The 22,107-nt window shown below is 42.3% G+C and overlaps 1 protein-coding gene across 1 annotated transcript in view; it reads left to right on the top strand.

Moving 5' to 3' along the window:
• Nucleotides 1-17,235: 17,235 nt before the first annotated feature.
• YES1 (YES proto-oncogene 1, Src family tyrosine kinase) overlaps nucleotides 17,236-22,107 on the top strand; it is a 50,062-nt gene continuing 45,190 nt past the window's right edge. Inside the window, exon 1 of the mRNA XM_065752246.1 lies at nucleotides 17,236-17,423. The gene's annotated coding sequence lies outside the window, so the exon portion shown is untranslated. The remainder of the gene's footprint in view (nucleotides 17,424-22,107) is intronic.

Genomic DNA, 22,107 nt, shown 5'->3' with positions numbered 1-22,107 from the left:
GGGGGATTTTTTTTAAAGAAACTGGACCAATCTTTAGAAATCTTCTGACAGAACATTTATTTTTGTCCTTTATTTTTGTGCTTACCTTGGAAAAAAATGGAACTGAAATGAGTTTTTAAAATGGAAAAGTGTCTGTTTTATTAAGAGATGCACTCTTTTAAGTGCATCGTCCAATTGTTATTTACAATTAGAACTGCAGCTCGTAAAGCAAAGAGGCATGAAAAAAAAATAAGTAATGCTAATTAGTAATGTTAATCAAATCCTACAGATTGACAGGAGAAATCACAGGGCTGAAGGAAACCAAGGGGGGAGGCAGTGGGAAAATCCTGATCCCTGCACTACGAGCACCACTCCAGACCAACTGAATCACAGAATCACTCAGGTTGGAAAAGACCTTAAAGATCATCAAGTCCAACCATGACCTAACCATACTACCCTAACTCTAAGAGCCCTCCGCCAAATCATCCTCAGCAGTTTTGCTGTGGTCAGTGTGACGGCTGTGTAGGCTGTGTGATTGGCTGCTGCTGAACAGAAGGGGTCATGCAGCAAACACAAGGCAAAAAAATGTAGTGGCTGATGAAAAAAGGTACACAAGGAGGCTGAGTGAAACCAGGGGGCATTCTGTGGTGTAATGCACAAATAGATTTGTAATTTTCAAGTGAAATTGAATATATGCCTCCAAAGTGTACTATTAAGTAATATAATATGAGAAAATTGCTCAAAGCATTTTTGTAGATTTCTGTTCTTGGAATGTTGATTAAGCAATTTGGATGTGCCTCTTAAGTTTTCTATAAATACCAAACTAAGTCAGCAAAATATTGTATCAGTGCATGGATGACTGCATTCCTCTATGCAACATGCATTACGCAATTTATTATTTATGTATGATATTTATCAATCATGAATCATTGTTAAAAGGAAATGTAACTCAGAATGCTTAGAAAGATGGGTCAATGCATTTCAATTTCCCATTAACTGTGGAAAATACATAAATAAATTGGTAAGTCCTACTGTCTGAGTTCTGTGATGGTAACTACAGGAGTCAGAACTCAATTGACTGGTAACCACTGTCTGCTAAAACTGTTTGCTGAAGTGTTCCAATCTTCTGAAATCTTCCCACAGTGATGCCTTATTTTCTCAGTTTTCTGAGAACCCATATAATTAAATGTATGAGTCTGTGTGTGCGAGTATATATACATAGATATATGTGTGTGCACATTTCCTATACAGAATCCTGAAAATGCTTGTTGATGGTTGATCTCCACCAATGCTTTTGAACAGGCGTAAGTGGAGCACAATTCTTGTGAGGAGTGGCTGAGGGAACTGGGATTGTTCATTGTGGAGAAGAGGAGGCTCAGGGGAGCTTTTAGCACTCTCTATGACTCCCTGAAATGAGGCTGTGGTGAGGTGGGAGTCAGTCTCTTCTCCTGTATAACTGGCAATAGGATGGGTGGGAATGGCTCAAGTTGTGCCAGGGGAGGTTCAGGCTGGATATTAGGAAAAAAATTATTCTTTGAAAGAGTGGTGAGACACTGGAACAGGCTGCCCAGGGTGGAGTCATTGTCTTTGGAGGTGTTCAAGAACCATATAGATATGGCATTGAAGGGCATGGGTTAGTGGTCATGGTAGTGATGGGCTGATGGTTGAACTAAATGATCCTAGTGGTGGTCTTTTCCAAACTTACTGATTCTAAGTGCATTTTTTACTCTACTAGTCTTAGCTAGCTTACTAGAAATCTGGATAAAATCTTGGAACATAAGTATTATTTATCAACGGAGTCATAAACTATGCTCACTAGGAGTATAGCTTTAAACTCACCAAAATTGGCCTTATCAAATCTAATATCTTTCCTCCAGCCCCAAAAATAAAGTAGCTGAGGTCCCATGAGGAGACTCCTGCCTTGTTAGAGCTGATAGAGAAGGAAACAAACACTAAAATAAACAAAATGATCTTCAACAAGTCATTTTAGCCTAGCATCTAAATTTATCAGATTCAGTAAGAAACCAGACTCTTGCTACCAACACAGCAAGAAGTTAAGCCCTGCTGTATTTAATCTAAAACATAAATGCGGAACTATGCATGAACCATTCCTTTGCTTGAAATCAGCTGCTGTACTTAACCTGAAGTAAACCGAGTTCTTTAGCTCTCGGCTGACTAGTCCTGACACTTAATCATCATCCCCTGAATGAGCCATAAATTGTTTGCTAGCACTGATCATGTTTTCCTGCATGTCTTGTAGAATTCAGCACTATGCAGAACCCTTCAGTTCCTGTTTCTCTGGAATCCAATCTAATTTCAAACCCTTGACGTAAGCCTAATTTTGTTCTATCTAGCTTTTGCTAATGTGAAAATAAATTCAAACTACTCTTGTTTCATACCTCACCAAAGTCCTAGAGGTCTTGGAAGATACTAGATTTTCCTGAATTCTTCAGATTCCTGTGAACTGAAGTCTAATATTAACCCTAATGTGTGCCCCTTGGATTCAGCAGTCATCTGACACTCCATCCCTCCTGAGCCCTGGATTACCTCCATGCTCCCACCCTAGTTTTAATCACAGCTCAGAGTTTAACCTGCAGTTGTGACTAGCACCTTCATTCTCTGTTATCTTTCTAGATTAACCTTTTCTACCTGAACCTCTAGCTGCAAATCCGGCCTTCACTGCAAGGCCCCATATCCTATGCTATTCTGATTTTCATGCCTCCTTTTCTTGAACCCAATTCCTTATCCAAAACCTAACATTAGCCTCAGACCTTACCATTCTCAGTTCTGCTGCCACAAACCTTTCATAGTGCCATCATCCACCAATTGTCTCATTTCTGTGAAAGCAGGTAATGAATAGATTATCGAGGTCCTGCAGCATCTATGAGAAATGTTGGAGTTACTGTGGGAGAGCATTTAGAAGAACAGAGATGGTGATATGGGGCCCATGATGTAGCTGGGATTACAATTAGGGATACAATTTCTAGCAACACAGGGACAAATGAGTCACGTTCAATCCTAGGCCCTGGAAGGAACCATGTTAAGCAGGACTTTCTGGGAGGGCTGAGAGACTCACATTAGATCTACGAAAGCTACCTCTAGATGAGAATAATTAATGTTCAAGTTAGGGCTTTAGAAGAAATGAGCTGAAAGTTAGATCTGTTGACTGTTGTGTGCTGCAAAGCCCAGTGCTGAGCACTGAATGATTCATGGTTAACTGGAGCACAAGTGGTGATCCAAAATTAATGTTAGAGCAGGATTGGTAAGATTCGAGTAGAAGAGAAAGTCTGGGTTGCTTTATGGATTTTCTAAGACCAGAAGGTTTATGAGGAAGAGTGCCAAAGGCACAGTGATTTTGTTGATGATGAGCTGGGAGAAATGCATGCCATTGCCCTGTAGCTATTCTAGAACTCAGATTGTACGTTCTGAGCAGAAAAGATTAAACATTTTTGGTTTCTGCATTTCCTAAGCTCAACGCATCTTAAAGCCAATTTCTGATTAAAGCTAACTTAGAAAGCGCATTAGGTTTAGAGTATGTGATGAGTGTGGGCCTGGAATAGTGGACTGTATTGAATAAATGCTCAGGATTATCAAGTGGAGGGATCAATACTAGGAGTTAAACATGGTTTTTCATTATTTATTAGCCACAAAGGAGATGTCTTAGGTATTTGAATCTTGGATTTCAGCAATATTTATTTTAAATGAGAACCGACATGCTCCTTTCTCTAAGGGAAAAAACAGCTGAACTCACAAAGAGACATGAGGCACAGCCACAGTGGTGAGCTCTGGGTACGTGAGCTTGGAAGAAACCTGGGCTACAGAGGACTGGGAACATGCCAAGATCTCAGCAGGGAGGTAACCTTTACAGCAGGCACCCAGGAAAAGCAGCAGGCTGGTTCAAGCTCTGGGCAAGGCCATGTGGGATCAGAGCCAAAGCACTTGCTGTGATGTAATTAGCTTGAAAGAGGGATGCAGCTGCATAAACTTCACATCTACACTCATCCTGGAGAAAAAGCAAGCCCATGTGACTGGGAGCCCTGCTGTTTTTGAAGATGCAAAGCAGTCCACCTTGAGATCCAGGGGGCAACATACCCACACGGGAGGGCCCTTGCTTCTCTTTTTGCCCATCCACCTGCACACTGTTGCATGCCCTGTGAAAGACATAACCAAATGGTAATGTCAGAAGTCACGAGAACACTGGGCCTGTTTCTTTGCTTTGTGACAGCTCAAGTTGAACAGAGTTGGCCAGTGTGCAGCCATAACTGCCTATCCTGGGCACACAGGATAGCACACCGGGCAAGGGTGGACAGCTGAGAGGCATAAAAATGGTGTAAACTCCCATATTGCTGACAGCAGAAACAGATACCAACTGAGGATGGAGGAGGGCCCTTTAAGCTGCAGATAAAAGCATGACAGAAACAAGCAAAAATATGAATTTTTAATAATATAATGGTTGTGGAGGATTTCAGTAAGGCAAGCAACTCCGTCATGGGTAAGGCAAAGTGAATATCTGCTCACAGCTCCCTAAATGTGACTTCCAGACTGGCATCTTGAAGCCTACCACCCAGCCCAGCTGTGTGCAGAGCTGTTTAGGACACACTGAACAAGTCCAGGCTTAAAGAGGCAAACCAGCTCACCTCATTACATTCTGCATAGAGCAAAGGGTCACACTGCTGTGTAACAGCTCTCTTTTATATATATATATATAAATATAATATATATATACAAATATAATATATATATATGTACACACAAACTAACTACTGGCAGAGAATAAGACAAATTCATCAAGATTTGTAATTGGCACCACAGCAGGCTCTGTGTTAACTCTATGCTCTATGAAAGACTAGCCTTGCTGTGCTTCATTAGAAATGGCATTAAGAGAAGGATAATTTATTTGGATACTTACTCAATTAAAATTATACCATTTTTTCACTATTCTTTATTTAAAATTTACTCGCAGAAAGTGATATTTTCACAAATACTTGGTTATTCTATTGGTATTTTTTCCCTTATTTTTAGTGACTGTCTCTGCTTATGGAGGACAGGAAGAATTATTATTTCAAAAATATATACCTATATTTCCTTCATTTTATCTCACGGAAAATATCTTAGTTTTCACACTAACAGTGAAGAAAAAAAAATAGAGTGTTTTGGGGTTTTTTTGACAGGAAAATGCATCACAGAATCATTAAGTTTGGAAAAGACACCAATGTCATCTAGACCAACCATAACCCTACTCCCACCATGCCCACTAACCGATGTCACTCAGTGTCACATCTACACAGTTCTTGAATACCTCCAGGGGTGGTGACTCCACCACCTCCTTAGGCCTCCTATTCCAGCATCTCACCACTCTTTCTGGGAATAAATTTTCCTTTATATCTAACCTGAACCTGCCCTGACACAACGTGAAGCCATTCCCTCTTGTTCTACCACTAGCTACAAAGGAGAAGAGGCCAACCTCCACCTCACCACAACCTCCTTTCAAGCCGTTGTAGAGAGCCATAAGGTCTCCCTCAAGTCTCCTCCAGACTGAACAACCCCAGTTCTCTCAACCACTCCCCATAATTATGACTCACATTCTAATGCGTATACAATTTTAAAAAAACTTAAGCAAGGGAAATATTGAAGTTCTCTCTGATTCCCTGTATTGCAGGGTGGAAGACAGACATGCCAATCCATTCGCTTCACAAGTTAAAGGGGTTCTTGCCACCGCACCTCAGAGAACATTGTATAAATGCATTCATGAATTTAAATGAACTCACTTTAAGGGCATCATAAAAAGAAAGACATGTTGAGATTTACAAGTGTTCAAAGTTGAACCTTTAATGTAAAGCCTAACCTACGCTCTTCACAAGCATATCTGCATGCAAGAACTTTATTTCCATTAGAGTATACAGGGGGACAGATAGTTTGTGGATTTTTACATACAGATAATGATCATAAACTAGTTTTCAAGTCCATGCTGGACATTAATATTGAATTATTGTCCTTAGACTTAGTTGTAATTGTACCATTCCTGTGCACATAGCCATACCAACTCTGCTTTTCTGCAAGAATATGTTATGGTAGGAATCCCACCAAAAGAGAAGTCCACAAAGGTCTCCCACGGTGCCTTTGAAGCCCTTCCCCATAGGAGTTTGTCTTCAAAGGCTGACAGACCTCCAACATTCCTACACCGCCGCTTCATTTTTGAAGTTCTCCAGGAAATTTTGCTTCTGTGTGGCCTCAGGACACTTCTGCTATTTGTTTTTATTTCTCTTGTTCAGAAAAAAATAAACCATGAAACCCAAATAATCCACTTATTGGGTACCACAAGAGGGTGCAGTTGCATTTTGTTAAGTCTAGAGCCGACCACAAGCAACGAATGGTGATTGCAGCAGCTGCCCGGCTGCCTACACAAATGACTAATAAGAGCAATCATAGAAAAAATAAATCTCGAGAACAGCAAAAGGCGAGGAAAGCTGTACTGAAACACACTGAATGTATTAATAAACAACACTTGTTTGTCAGGTGAAGTTGGCTTAAAAAAAACCCAACAAACTAATATTCTTAAAATACCTCTGAAATCATTTGTAATTCGTTTTCTCTGACCAAATGAAGACTCACAAGTGCTCCAAACTGAAGCACTCCATTATGAAATGTACTCATCCTTTCTAATTTGACTTCACAGTCATTGTCAGAAACATCACAAACCAAGTAGAGCATTTTCTGCATTTACCATCATGAGTCTGCAGTGACCATGGGCTTCAATAGCTGGGTGTGATGAAGCCCAGAATTGTCAGGATTGTCTTGCATGTCTGATTAGTGAGGCTTGTTTATGTCACAATGGCTCCTGGCATGAAAGCCCCCAACAGACTCATCATCGGGACTAGAAGCCCTGTTTGAAAACTGCACAGAAGGAACAAAAGAAAATGATGCATGCCTGCAAGAACCAGACAAGTGATTGTACAACATAGCTGATACATGATCCATCTGCCAACAGGCAGTTGTCGACATGTACCAGGCAGATTTGTGATTCAGTTTGTTGCTCTGCTCTTTGGACTTGCTGTTCCCTTCAGCCTACACCACCCAAAGCCAAGGACTCCCCACCTTTCAGTGCCTTCTGATCTACATGGGACTCTTCGGTCAGGATTAACACATGGGTGGAATCTGAGGGTGGCAATATTCAGGGCTCAACTGGCTGCTCTGATGGTCACTTCTGTTTTTAGACACAGCAAGTTCTCCGTTTATTACCCTAGGCAAAGCATGTGATTAACATGGGTTGTGGGAAACAACAGGCCCTGTCCTCTGCATACCACTGCCAGGATGAAGCTGGCCTTGATGAAGAAGAAGCCAGGGCAAACTTTGCCACATTTAGCAGAGAAGTTACCCTGAAATATGGATGCTGAGGTGGCTGCCAATTCTAGAAAGCCAAAGGCTTTCACTTCAACTTTGCAATCTCCAGGTGCCATCAGGGACTCAAGGCTGTGTGATGGCCTGGCAAGTTACTTAACTACCACTGACCTAAGACTTCAGGAAGAGCACTCCATCCCATACCTCATGCTTTGCTTTAGAAAAGTTTGGTGTCCCTTTTTTTTAGAACTGAATGTAGAAGTATGTTTCTGAATAACAAATAACAGAATCCTTCTAAAAACTTCATAGAATCATCATAGTATGGTTTAGATTGGAAGGGACCCAACCCCACTGCTACAGCAGGGATACCTCCCTCTAGACCAGATTGCTCAAAGCTCCATCCAGCCTGGCATTGAATGCTTCCAGGGAGGGGGCATCCACAATCTCTCTGGGCAACTCGTTCCATTGTCTCACCATCCTCATAGTAAGTAATTTCTTCCTAATGTCTACTCTAAACCTACCCTCTTCCAGTTTAAGGCCATTTTCCCTCATCTTGTCACTACATATCCTTATAAAAGTGCTCTTTCAGCTTTCCTGTAGGCCCCCTTCAGATACTGAAAGGCCACTATAAGGTCCTCCTGGACCCTTCTCCAGGCTAAAAAGCTCCAATTCTCTCAGACTGTCCCCACAGGGAAAGCCCTCTGATCATCTTTGTGGTCCTTGTCTGGACTCAACCCAACAGCTTGATGTCCCTCTTGTGTTGGGGGCCTCAGAACTGGACATTATTCCATGTGTGATTTCACAAGAGCAGAGGGGCAGAATCTCCTCCCTCAATCTGCTAGTCACGCTTCTCTTGATGCATCCCAGGATACAGTTGGCCTAATGGGCTGAAAGCACACATTGCCTGCTCATGTTGAGTCATTCATCAACCAATACCTGCAAATCCTTTTCCTCAGGGCTTCTCTTGAGCCATTCTCTGCCCAGCCTGTATTTGTGCTTGGGATTGACCCGACACAGGTGCAGAACCTTGTCCCTCACTGAACTTCATGAGGTTGGCATGGGCCTCTCAAGCCTGTCCAGCTCCATCTGGAAGACATCCTTTCCCTCTAGCATGTTAACTGCACCACTCAACTTGGTGTCATCTGCAAACTTACTGAGGGCGCATTCAATCCCACGAGTGGGATCCCAAATTTAGCTGTATGTTTAGCTTTAGCTAAAAGTACATTTCTAAAGCTAAAAGCTGAAGCATTTGCTTTGTAGTCTGTTATATTTTTCAAAAGCAGTGGTCAGTTTTTTAAAAAGTTTTCAGTTGTGAAATCTCAAGTGTAGTTTTTCATTTCAAAGGCCCAAGCTTTCCACAAGACTTCTGCTTTTTTGAAAGAAACAGTTTTTGAGGGCCTCTGTGAAACATCATATTTTAAATGTGTTGAAACATATCGAGCCATGCCACATGGATTTCATCATGTTGCATTCACTATGAAATATATTTATCTTTATACTAGTGTAAAATATGGAGATGATATAATATTCTCACTGCCAGGTTGGAGCAGACTTAATGTTCTCTGGGGAGAATATTTTCAAACGTGCTTGGTTCTGGCTTGACATCTTTTCTTTACTGCTGCTCCAGAATTTTCTGTTCATGTTTTTTAGTAGAAAAGTGGTTTCTGCAATATTTTCTTTTTCCACAGGAAAAAGTTGGTGATGCCAAAACAATGTAATGTCCCCATGGGAAAATAAAAGAGAATTCAAAATGTTTTGAACTGTCAAAGCAAATCTAAATGTTTTGCTTCAGGATGGCTTGTCATTACTCATCAGGAGTTTGTCATGGTTTAGGCCCCTCATTTCCCCCTGTCCTCTGGGGTCCCTGGATGGATTACAATTTCCATGAAGAACAATAAAGTCTGTTCTAGCTGCGTTAGGATGATCCATCAAAGATGCCCCAAGCCCACATTTCAAAACCCAAATATTTTTGAGCTTTCTATGTTTTATTATTCTTCCCAATTAGAAACAAAAGCAAAAATATGGGACAATGTGGAACAGACAGTCTGATTTTCAATACGCTCTGTTTTCAAAGAACTAGGAACAGGACAGGCAAATTCCTGTGCCTACGAAAATCCCTTTTTAACCAAAAGTGAAAGGAAAAACAAGCAGAAGGAAGCAGCATTAATGCAACCTTTAATGCTATGTATTTTTGAGTATTTCTCTTATTTTCTTTAACTGTATTTGTCTCCATGTTATTAATTTTGACCCATTATGAGAATGATAAATGCATCCTTTTATCATATAATTACAGTTCATTTTCTGAGCAATGAAATATCTGTTACATGACATTATTTGGTTGCTACAGAATATTTAAAGAAATGTAGGAGCTAAGAGGAAATAGTGAACTTATTATTTTTTTTTTTTTAAATAAAGACTTTAATATTCCTGCCACAGTTTTGCACTTCTCCAAAATAACTGGATCAAATCAATTACGTACTTAAGAGAAATTAAGGAATATCTGTCAGCTCCATTTTATTTATTTATTTTTTTAGTAACTCAAAATACAGAGAAACACATGTTGATAAAAGCTCTCCATTCTAATATATATATATGAAAATTGGGCATTTTTATAGCTTTCAGTTCTAAGTTCACAGTATTTAGAGACTTTTCTGCTGAATGTAGCAGTTTTTTCCTGCCTTTTGAATGCAAACATTAAAAGTTCCAAAGAGTTATGATGTATCCCCAGCATAAATACTTGTGCAGGGGTCTCTGGCTGGGTTTTGCTCTGCTTGTTTCCACACTTAGGAGCCAACATTTCAAGTGTGCTTATGACAGAGCAGGACAAAGCAGCAGCCTGCAGAACAAGAGAGAAGCATCATGGAAACAGACTTCCTCATTTGTTCACCCTTGTATTTCTCTGTTCTTTTTAAGCTAGAGGTGGAAAAGGGAAAGGCCACTGATACTTTCCCACAATGATTGTTGCACAGTGGGAGGTCCATCCCAGCTGTATGTTTCTACCTAATTGCAAAGAAATGCTGGTTTTGCCTTTGAAGCCTTGGAGTGGAGTATCTCCAGGCTGCTTGGCAAGCAGGGCTTGTGGGAGGATATGCAGATAGTTAGGGGAGAACTCAGTTTAGATGAGCTAAGCCCCAACATGCAAAGTGAGGCTGTGCAGAGACTTACTCACCACCAGGTCAAATGTGGGTGTATTATTAAGAGATACCACAAAAGGCATATCCCTGACATCAGCATGGGAGATTTGCTAAATCTCAAACAACTGCTCCCAGTCCTGAGGTCGAGGTACTTCTCTGTAGATTTGCTGGCAAAGTTACTTTCTTTTAACATGAGAGAACAGCAGATTTCACAGTGCAAGCGTCTCAGCAGTGAAACAGATGATTGCCAAGAACAACCTCAGCACAAGAAGTTGAGTAAGTCAAAGAACACTAACCAGCAATATTAAGAAGCACTAGACAGTGGCAAGGCAGCTTTCAGTAAATCCAGACTTCTTCCACCTCTTACTGTGTTGGTGTTTTTGTGTTTGTTTTTTTTTACATTTTAACAGTGAGTTTTCCACAAGTGCCTCTTCTCCAGCACTTGTTAGCTGGGCTGGCTCACTCCTGACACTTTGTTCACCTTTAGGGAATTAAAAAAAAGCTGCTTCAGTGGAGCTGAGCAGGTAGGAAAAAGGGAACAAAGGGGTATTTATCTGAAGCAAGACTAGAAAAGATCCATGCAGGGCCAAGAGACACATGTCTGGAAATCATAGCCATTGTTTTCTCCCTCCTTCCCACCACTGTCTCCTCTTCCATATTAATGCAATCACACTGGGGTTTTCTAAATTCTGAATTGTAGGAAAACTGAGAAAGTTCTGGCTACAGGTGAGGTTAAGTAAGGTGACACCGGTCTCCTCCACATGTGGCAAACTCTTTCCTCATAGCAGTGAGCACAACCGTATATATGTCATTCCCCAGCAAAGTTGGACCAACCAAATCTCAGCTTTTAGAAAACTGTTAGGAGACTTAAACTGGCTGTTATCATGTTGGCAGAACTGTAAAAGTACAGGAAAAAAAAATGATAGCTGCAGTTATGCTGACAGACCTGAGGGGACTGCAACCTCCAGCTGAAGGAATAGTGATGAGAAAAAAGAAGACGGAGGATAAACAACAAAGATGCAGAGCTTGCAATGAAACAAAACAATGCATCTGACAGCTGCCCAATTTTCTGAGATCTCTAGATGGTGCACAACATTTGTGTTCACCTGTAATGCAGAACACAACAGTGAGCAGCCCCATCCCAATCGAAGTTCTACTCTAAGGATTAGTCTGGCATCCTAGACTGTGGAATGATTTTGTTCCTGGAACTATTCCCAAATTCATAAAGTTCAATACATTCATCTAAATGAAGAAGGGAGGCTTTCTGGTGCCCAGTTATCCTCAAAACACTAGGGCCAGAATAACAACCTAGCATGGAAAATTCAGACCTTTAGGGATTAACACACAATAAAGGGCACTGGCACAGGCCTGATGAAGTTGTCCATCTTCAATCAGGGAAGGAGCTGAGAGGAATGGACCACACTAAGAACAGAGGAAGTAGCAGCCAGCCACGAGGAGGAGGAGAAAGCAGGAATACAGCAGGGATGATGAGGTGATGGGGGAGAGGCTTTTTAGGAAAGCTGGTCCAAAGAGCTAGACTAAGACGATGCATATAATTACTATGCCTTTGTAAAAAGGAAGTTGCTGAATTGTGCTCGACTTCAGTTATTAAGTCACATATTATAGCTCCATGACAGCACGTATATTCAACAGCTAAAAAGTCAGTGTGTGCAGGGAAATAACTGAATTTGGAGCAGAATCCCCTAACAGCTCTTCCTAAATGCTGTATTCACCTAGATTTTGCAGCTAATAATAAAGAGTTTCTTCCACAGTGCTATCTTAGGCAGTCAGCACAATGTACAACAGTAACTTCGTAAGTATAACCAATAAATATATGTGCAAATCTCCCAAAGTCAGCAGAATCTGCTCCTTTATGCAGGCTGGGAAGTGAAGTGAGAAGTCACTTAAAGGCTCTGAATGACTCAAGCATTGATGTCAAAACCAAAAGTAGTTCAGGTCAGCTTTAACACATGTATTTATTTCTCTCTTGCTGTTTGTTCCTTTCCTTCCTGAGTAAGAGTGCGTGACCTGCTTTGTGAGGAAGAGAGTCTAAGTTCCAAATCCCTCAGAAGAGAACAGTGGTTCAAGAAATGCATTACATTTTTCTGTACATCTACAATTTCACAGGCTTCAGGTTTTTCAAATGTGAAACTTAAATGAAAGACCTGGATCTCCGCAACTTTCATGCAGGAGCCAAAGATACAGAAGCTGTAGCTGCTGCCGAAGTAGGGCTGAGTGTGAAGTGTTCACCATACATAACACTGCCCTTGAAATAAAAGCAGTAGTTATTTTAAGTAACCATAAACAATACTCATGTGCAATTCAAAGCAGATCGGATATAAAGAGATAAAGATTAGAGTACAGCAATACGGCTTTCATTATACAATGTAATCCAGCGTGTCTGATATAAGTGGATGTGACACAAATGTAAATAGCAACAGGTTTAGAAGTGTGGCATTGTCCAAGACAGAGTTTAACATGCTTTCAGAAGTAACTTTAAATCGTTTCCCAAATGTTTGAATCAAACAATCATTTTCCAAAAGAATAAGAAAAAAACACCAACCTCCACACACTTTCTGGAAGTATAACGTGCAAGTATTTAGTCATGTTTCTCAAGATCACAGGGAAATGCTATTTGCATTTGAGTAAGAATGAAATACTTAATCTTTCAGATAGGGGTGAGTACCAAACACATGGACCCTGGATGTTTGGAGGTGCAGAATCATTTTATGGCAAAATGGGACATTTCTGAAAAAAAAAACAAAAAAACATTTTGAAGCTAAACATAAAGCTTAAATAGAATGCTTGCTTCAGAGTAAGAAAAAATGGCAGATCCACCACCCAGTGACTTAACACTGCTTTTTCACTGAACTTCTGGGTTCATATATAATTTGCATGATACCCAAGTAAAATGTTTGGCTTTTAAAAATCAATCACTTCATTAACAGCTTCACTCAAAGAAATTAACATGACAAAACAAAAATATTTATTGAAGTACTTAAAAATAAGCACACAACAAATACTAATCCATTCCAAGAAGTGCTGCTTTTTTTGATAGCCCAGTACAATAAGTAATAGGAACTTAGTCCATGAATTTTGGAAGATGCTTCTATAAAAGGCCAATATTTTCCACACTTTTAAAACTAAGATGAGGCCTTGACTATCACTTATTTCTCAAAATGAAAGGATGAATGTAGGAAAAGATGTCTTTCAAAAGCTGTTTCAGGAGGCTATGAATCATTCCATATTTTATTTTTTATTTTGATTTACTGGGAAACAAACCCACCAATTGTTTTCAAGAATGTCTCAATGTTTCCAAGTTCCTATATACCTACAGCGTGTCCCATGTATTAACTGTCAGCATACACTATTAAAGCCCTTCAGAAAACCCTTGTCCACCTCCTCCAAAATCTCAGGATACAAATCCTGTGCTCCTCAATCACAGATCTGCACACCTACACCAGTGCTTGAAATATCCCAGCCTGCTTTTCTCCACCTTTATTCCTGTTCCTTCCTTCTTTCTGCTCTTATAACCCACTAAAAATACTTCCTTTTAGGTTCTTGACCCTACCAATCACAGGGTAATTTGAACCAAACATCTACCTGTGCAACCTGGGCTAGGGAGCTGCTTTGTCAGGGGGGCTGGACTCCATGATCTCTGGAGGTCCCTTCTAACCCCTACAGCTCTGCAATTCTGTGATTTAGATCTGTGTAAATATAAATGATCACATTCTTTAGGATTCAATTCAAATGCATAGCAATTTTCACAGATAGCCTACATTTAGGATATTACACATAATCTTTGTGATTATGTTAACGCCAACCTTTAACAGCAGCAGTTTTCCTGGAATATCAGAAACACAGTGCAGCTGATGAGTTCACAGACACTGATCCTGCCTGAAGCACTGGTCAGGAAATGATACTCTACACTTGGTAGCAGCAAACCACACCAGCAGCATCTCATGCTGTATTCCACACTTGCTACAGCAGCTGAATGCAGCTCTTCCTTCCCTGTCCTGTGCAAAGTCAAAAACATTAATTTAAACCAGAACAATATAAAGGTGGTGACATTTTCAAAAGCAGACACCAGCCTTAGTTGACTGTCAGCTGAGATTGGTGCCAACTACAGCTGTTCCCTTGAATGAACAGTGAGGGGCTAAGCCCAACCTTTATGGCTTATGGCACATAGAGCACTGCAGCAGATTTTAGAGCCCACTCAATTGCAGCAGAGCAGGAGCATAAGAAGGCTTTCCCTAGGTGAAATGTGGCGACAGGCTGCAAGCTGACTCACACAGAAGGTGGCAATGACAAACCCAAGTCCCCTTCAGCACAGAAATAAAGGGAGCGAGTGACCAGCAGCTTGACAGGTTTAAATCACCTGTTTGACATGACCTTATAAAAACAAGGAAGGCTGAGACTGTCAGGAACAAGTGCAAGACAATTTAAGAAGTGGCCAGTTTTTCTACCGCAGTGAAAGCATGCCTGGCCTCCAAGACTCCAAGCCCTAATCCATTCTTTCCAATCTACACAGTGTGGGGCTGAGCCATTTGCCAACTAGCAGACTGGTTATCATGTCTTTTCCCAAACTGATGTACTATTTTAATCACATGAGACTTGAAATTAAGCATGCCACTCCCTTCAGAACAAGGGCAATGAGCACAAATTGGAACACAAGAGATTCCATGTGAACAGGAGGAATTTCTTTACTGTGAGGGTGACAGAGCACTGGAACAATGCTGTCCAAAGAAGTTGTAGAGTCTCCTCCTCCAGATGTATCCAAGACCCAGTTGGATCCTTTCCTGTATAATCATCTACCCTACGGAACCTGCTTTAGCAGAGGGGTTGGAGTAGATCTTCAGAGGTCCCTTCCAACCCCTATGATTCTGTTATTCACTATCAACAGAAGTCGATCACCAGTGCAGCCTTAGTACTATTTGTAGTGGTACATCTGGACAGCCAATAGCATAAATGCACAGACAAGAGCAACAGAAGGCCACAGATAACTGCTGGGTCTTTCAGAAATCCAACACACACCCTATATTGGTCTTTGGGAGAAAAAACAAACAGAAGGTAGAATGGACTAAGAATCCCATGGAACCTTTTGGTACCACATGGGCACAGCCAGATGCCAAGAAAAATCCCATCTACTTTAAGCCTGAAAGGTAGGCATTGAGTTACACTGACAGCTGGCAAGAGCCAACATGCCTCTAACCATTCAGCCTTAGCCCAAAGCTGCTACATTTCTTAAAGAAAAATGAGAAACTTTGAAACACGATAATAATCTGCTTAAGGCTCGGTCTGCTTTTCAGATACCCAAGTTTTACTGTTCTGCTGTAATCTTAACTGTGTTAGCCCACATACGGGAAAGGAAAGCACAAACAGGATTGGAGGTCAGCCCTGTAGGCTTGCAGGGCTGCTGCAAACCCAGACTGTGAAGCAGTGTCAGACTCTGAGCTCTGACTGCCCCTTGGTTAAAAAATTCATCAACCAGCTCAATTTGTAAAACTCACTGTTGATTTCTACATTAAAAATCAATTCTGTTATAATTTGATTTAGGCTCCTAACAGGAAGGGAAAATGATAAACTCCACCACTCTAACAGGGTAACATGAGTACAGTTTATCATAAGGAGCATCACAACCTGAAACACTTTTGTATTATCATTATATACATACATGTGTATATATATATATATATATATATATATTCTGTTAACTGCCTTGTGTGTTTACGGTCTTGTAAAAGAAATACTTGTATTTTACTTCAACTAAAAGACAAATGGCTTTACTCTCCATCATCGCCTACATACGGGACCTCCTGTCTGATTGTTTTAAAGATTAAGTATACATTGTATTAGATTCTCATTATGGACCAATACAATTATCATTCAGCATTCACATCAAACAAAGGCATGAGAGACATAAATCTAACTATCAATGAGCAAAAAACAGCTAATTCTGAATGACAGCCACTAATCTGACTGTGTAAACTTTAATAATCAGCTCCTTGGGGTGTTTTTCTCTCAACCCTTCGTGCAGTTCCTCAGAAACCACTCAGATCATCCAATTGTCAAACCATCCCCACCATGCCCATTAACTGTGTCATTCAGTGCCACCTTCACACACTCCTCAAACGCCTCCAAGGACAGTGACTGCACCACCTCCCTAGGCAGCCTGTGCCACTGCCTCATCACTCTTCCTGAGCAGAAAAATGTTCACCTTAAGATGCTCGAGGCCAGGTGGTCCAGACTGGATACCTTGATTGCTTAGCCTGACTTCTGAAAGACGACCTCAGAAGGCAGTGACCGCATTTGAAGGATCTTCATCTTGAAGACCACTTTGACACAAACCCAACTTTCTGAAACACGTGACGCTGACCTCTGGCACTGAAAGCAGCGGGATGTACCTGTCTGACTGAAACCCATTAAACACACCAAGCCTGGATATCCCCGGCTGCGAGGCTGGAGCGTAACTCCTCCACGCATTTCCCACGGCAGGCAGAAGAGCTCAGAGCCGTACCGAAGCCGTACATCTGAAGGGAGTTAGGCAGGAGGAACACAGGCAGCGCCGGTCGGCAGCTCCCCCGCATGCCCACGGCCGCCACCATGTTGTGTCGGTGCGCGGCGCCGCCGAGGAGGGGTCCGCCCGGCTCCTCCCCGCGGCCTCTGATCGGGCGGGGAGCTCCGCCGCGCCTCACCCGGGCGGCAGCGGGGCGAGGTGGAGGAGGGGCCGGAGGTGCCCGGCCGTAGAGCCCGGCCGTAGGGGCGGGGAGTCTCCTCCTCCCGCCGCCAGGCTCCGGCTCCTCGCACGCACCGGAGCGCTCTGCTCCCTCCTCCCGCTCCTCTTCCCTCCTCCCTTCCCCTCCTCCCCCCCTTCCCTCCCCGGGTCGCCGCGGCTCCGGGAGGAGCGGGGGGGGCCCCCGCTTCCTTCCCTCTCCCCCTCCTTCTCCCACCCGCGCCGCCGAGGACGGGCAGGTGAGCACCCGGCCGCGGCCCCGTCCCCCCGCCCCGCGGGAGAGGCGGCCGCGATGGCGGCGGCGCCCGGCTGAGCGCTAGGCCCCGGCCGCCCGCCCCCGGCCTCTCCCCGCGGGGCCGCCCGCCTCGCCCCCGGGTTGGGGGTGGGGGACCCCGTCCGCTTCGAGCAAAGTTTCTCGGCAACTTTCTGCCCCCCCCGCCGGGGGCTCGGAGTGCCGGGGGTGGGTGCGCGCCGCCCCGATGGCCGCGCCGCGGCTCCGGGCGCTGTTGGAGCGGTGCTGGGGCCGAGGGACGGAGCGCAGGAAACGCGTTCCCGCGTCGGCTCTCGCTCGGCCGCGCGCGTGTGGTAATTTACTGTGTGGCGCTCGGTGGTCGGCTCCGCATCGCTCCATCTGGCATTAAATTTAACTGCTTTAAATTTCTGACTCCTTAATGTGCTATCGTAACAGTCAATCCCGCTCGTGTTCCTGGCGGTTTAGAGGTAAAAAATAATAAAAAAAAATAATTGATGGAAAGCCCTGTTCCTGCAGTGCAACTTTCTGAGTGTGAAGTTATGTGCAGGGGAGCAGCTGGCGCAATTATTTTTTTTTCCCGCTGTTATACAGCATTAAGTACGTGGGTTTATTGCGTTTATTTCAAGATGGGACTTTCCAGATGTCCGAGGCGGCACATGCTGCAAGGTAGTGGGAAAAAGTGGGGCGTCAATGTGTCTGACCCTTACAGTGGCTGAGGAGGTTTCTCCAGGCCTACCTGCTGCAGTTCAGCCAAGGCAGAGGGTAGCGTTAATTAAAAATAGATATTTGAATTTACCCCAATGGTCTCCAAGTGGTTTACAATGTAGAGTGTGTCACCAGGGGAAGTGCGTTGTATTTCTCTTAGTTCATAGACAGCTGAATTAAATTTCAGGCAAATTTGGCATGTGAAATTGACCTTTAGTCAAGGCAGCAAGATGCGAAAGTTTACTTTGGAGCCTTATCTTTAGTTTTTGAGAGGTATGACTGGGAAGAGGGGTTTACAATTGAATTTTGTTGTCCATTACATTTGCAGTGTGTGAAGCGCAGCACTGCCATAACTCAGTGTTACTGCAGACTTCATAAGTGTAAGAATTACTCCTTTCCAGCTGACAAAACAATACAGAATCCCAGGGGTGGAAGGGACCTCTGGAGATCATCAGGCCCAACCACCTGCTAAAACAGGTTCCCTACAGTAGGTTGAGCAGGAAAGCCTCACACTTGTGCCTGTGTATCCTATGCACATTTGTAAATCTAGCTCTAGGATGTTCCTGCTGAAGATGTGTTTGGATTTGGGTGCTCTGCACAGCCAGAGTGTGAGAGTTAATCTCAGGATAAGATACCCTTTGTGGCATGAGCAGAGGGAGCAGTGCTGAGAGTGACTGTGTTGGATTTCAAAGGGAAAAAACAAAACGTGATAATAAACATGAGGCTATGGCTGTAGTGAGTAGCAGTAATTCTCTATGATGATTTTATTCCACGGGTTTTGTTAACTTTATCTCCTCAAGAAGAGCAGCTCAAGTGCAGCCACAACATCTGTGTGCCTGTCTCTCCCTCACATAAGTCTTCCAGCTGTCAGCCCATTTCAAATACATTTGGCAGCAGAAGTCTCCCAGGTGTAATATTTCTATGAAATTTCTAAAATTAAGGAAGCTAGGTAGGAAAGAGCCCTTAACCTGCACACCAGAGAGTTCACTTAATCATTTTCTCAAACTGGAAATCAATGCTAGATATCAGGCTTCCTTGGTTTTGCTGCTCACAGGGCTACTTGTGCAGTTATTAAAAACTTTCTAATTTTTGGACCTCAGTATTGCTGTTTGGAATCTGGAGAGCTTCATTTGGAATGAGAGTAAGCCCCAGGTAGCTTTGGTCTGTATTTCACAATTTGAAGATGGATTTTTATTTCTTGATTTGTTTTTAATGTATCCAGGGAACTGTTAGGGAGTAAATGAAAAAAATGAATGATATTAAAAGTGTTTTGGAATTGCCAGTTTATTTGCAATAGAGAAATCTCATAAAATCATACTTAATAAATCTTTGGTGTGCTGCACACTGTGTAACAGAATTGTTTCTCAAAAAATTGTGACTTATAATTTAGGTTTTTATCAATACTCCTGGTCTCTAGAGGAATATTCTTTATTCCAAGACTGGCGTGCTTCCTGCAGCTCCAGAAGAAGAAATCAGAACTGCGTTCACTGATAAATGCTTGTTGTCACATGACAGGGATGTGCATGTCCGCCTTGCGGCTCATGTCAGTTCATGTGGCCAAAGTTTGCTTTAGGAACGTGGGAGCTGCATGGTTTTACTTTCCCTTGTGCTCCGCCCGTGGACGAAAGCAGTATGTTTTCAGCAGATAACTCCTTGTGTTCAGACCATTAGTTAAAACAAACACATTCTTTCATCTCTATCCACAACATGGATCAAACTGTTTTCCCTCCTTCTCTGAACACAGTTTTTTAACAGCTTTATGTTAATTTAAAAACATGTCAGTATTAAGAGAGAGAATACTTCAAGAACTTATTCAGCTGTGTCATATTAAGCAACATTCTGTGGACAGGACACCTTCCATGCATAGATAGGCTGTGGCTTCTGAGAAGCCCTTCTGAAAGATGTTGTGCTTCTAGCACTGAAGTCCTCTGTTAGTTGACAGAGTAGACTCAGAGCTGAGAGAGAAATGTGGTTTCTAAAACTAAAAAATAGGGCTTAATATTTGACCCAGAGAAACGACCTTGAGTTATGAGAAGATAGCACATTCTCTGCATTTATTTTGATTTTGTTCTTGAACAACTAGTAGGATTACAGTGATGGATTTCATGATGTAGCAACCACTTTTTAAAAAATATTCTTTATTTTGAATACAAATTGCTTGTTAACTTCTCTCAATCACTGCAGTCCTGGGCTGCATTACAGAGCAGTGACTTAGAGCTGTAGGGTTCCAGATCATGTTATCAGTTGCCAGATTTTTGTAGCAAACTGGACAAATTGCCATTATATGCTGAAGGGAAAAAGTATCGCTGAGAAGATGCTGTCAACTAACTGTAGGGCAAGTTTAATTTTAGTTTTTAGGAGGTCATTCTTAGTGACGTTTCTACCTATGGGAGCAGGATTTGTTCTGAGTAGTGGTGATGCATCAAAGCAGAAATCAGCACCAAGGCAAGTTACAGAAGCGAGTGAGACTGCAGCCTTGGGTAAAGTTAACATACATGGCTGCAGTAATGATTGTGTTAGAGTGAGCAAAAGTTATTACTTGTATGTGAATTTTGTTCTCTTCAGATTTAAGTGCATATTCTTTAAATGTGAATAATAGCTGGAAATATGAATGGAAATACCAAGCATCCCTTTCTGTTGTCACTTCAGGCAGACACCTACATAACGCACCGGGTCTCACTGTGTCCTAAAGGCCGGGAAACCTAAGCTGCACTAAGCTGTAGCATGTCCCTGAGCTGAGGACTTCCCCCCTTGGCTTTTACCTGAGCCCTGCAGCCAAGCAAGATGCTGCAGTAGGGATCCTCAGCGTGTGGGCTGTGTTGACCATTATCACTGAGGCTGGGGTTTGGTTTTGATTTTTTTCATGACTGTAGTCTTAGATAATGGTACAGGATATAGCAGGAGAGTGCAGAGGAAGTTATGACCGCTAAAACCTCAGACTGATGTTATCTCTTTTTCAGCTCCTTGAGTACTGTAGGATGCTGCATACGGAATTGGATGACGTTTTTGGCTAGTCTTGACTCTTTTATCTTTGTAGTTTTGTAGGACAAATGCTATTTTAGTAGTATTCTGTAAGACGTAATCGATACTGATACCTATTAGAGTCTCAAATGTTGACGTGAGTTTTGAATTCTGGTGGTGCTATTGAACTTCAAATAGGTTCTTGCTCAAATGGGTACTTCAGGAGGAAGTGAAACTTCTGTGGCTTAGGATGCATGTTTCTGTGGTTTTCTTCACACTAGAAGTATAGAGAAGTTAAAAGATTCTTCAGAAGCTTTGGGTCCTTCTTTCTGTTCAGATTTTAGGTTGTGGTAAGCCAGACTTAGCAAAGTAGATGACTTCATTTGCTTCCATTGACAGTGAAGTTGTTGAGTAAATACAATCACATGAGTCAGTCTCTATAGGTCAGGGCCTTTATTGCGTTCCTGGGGAGACTTCCAGAGGCATTTTGTGGTGTTAAACTGATATTTAAAGTCAGTCTTCAGATTGGAAGACTTCAGTTCAGTGGGGTTCATTTTCTCTGTTTGTACATGCCCAAGGCACCTTCTAGTCTTGTAAAAATTTGACAGCACAAGTGTTTTACTCATGCTGTGAATGACAGAGCATAAATGCAGTCAGGTCTCAGGTATGCTTGTCAGGGTCAATGGCCCTACAGCAAAAGAACGGTAGGAGCAGAGGACATGTTCACGTTCAGCCTAGCTCCAAATGCTTACCTGCAGTTTGGTAGACTTTCTGATGCTTATACTCTGTGCTACTGAAGTGCAGTATTGAAAATTAAATACAGATCTGTGCTAGAGGTTTTGAAATTTCCCTCTGTACTTTTTACTCTCCCAATTGTAGGAAGAGACAGTGCTTGTATTGAGGGTATTTAAAGAGTAATTAGAGGGTGCTATGAATCTCTTGTGTATTGCAGTTGTGCACCATTATAACTGTTTTGGCAGTCAGCCAGGAGAAGACATAAAACA

This window comes from Cyrtonyx montezumae, unplaced genomic scaffold, assembly GCF_038088225.1.
Source record: "Cyrtonyx montezumae isolate F1298 unplaced genomic scaffold, pur_monq_1.0 scaffold_8, whole genome shotgun sequence".
In the NCBI taxonomy this organism is placed as follows: Eukaryota; Metazoa; Chordata; class Aves; order Galliformes; family Odontophoridae; genus Cyrtonyx; species Cyrtonyx montezumae.
The sequence above is the reverse complement of the archived record's forward strand: the minus strand, read 5'-3'. Positions and strand labels throughout refer to the sequence as shown.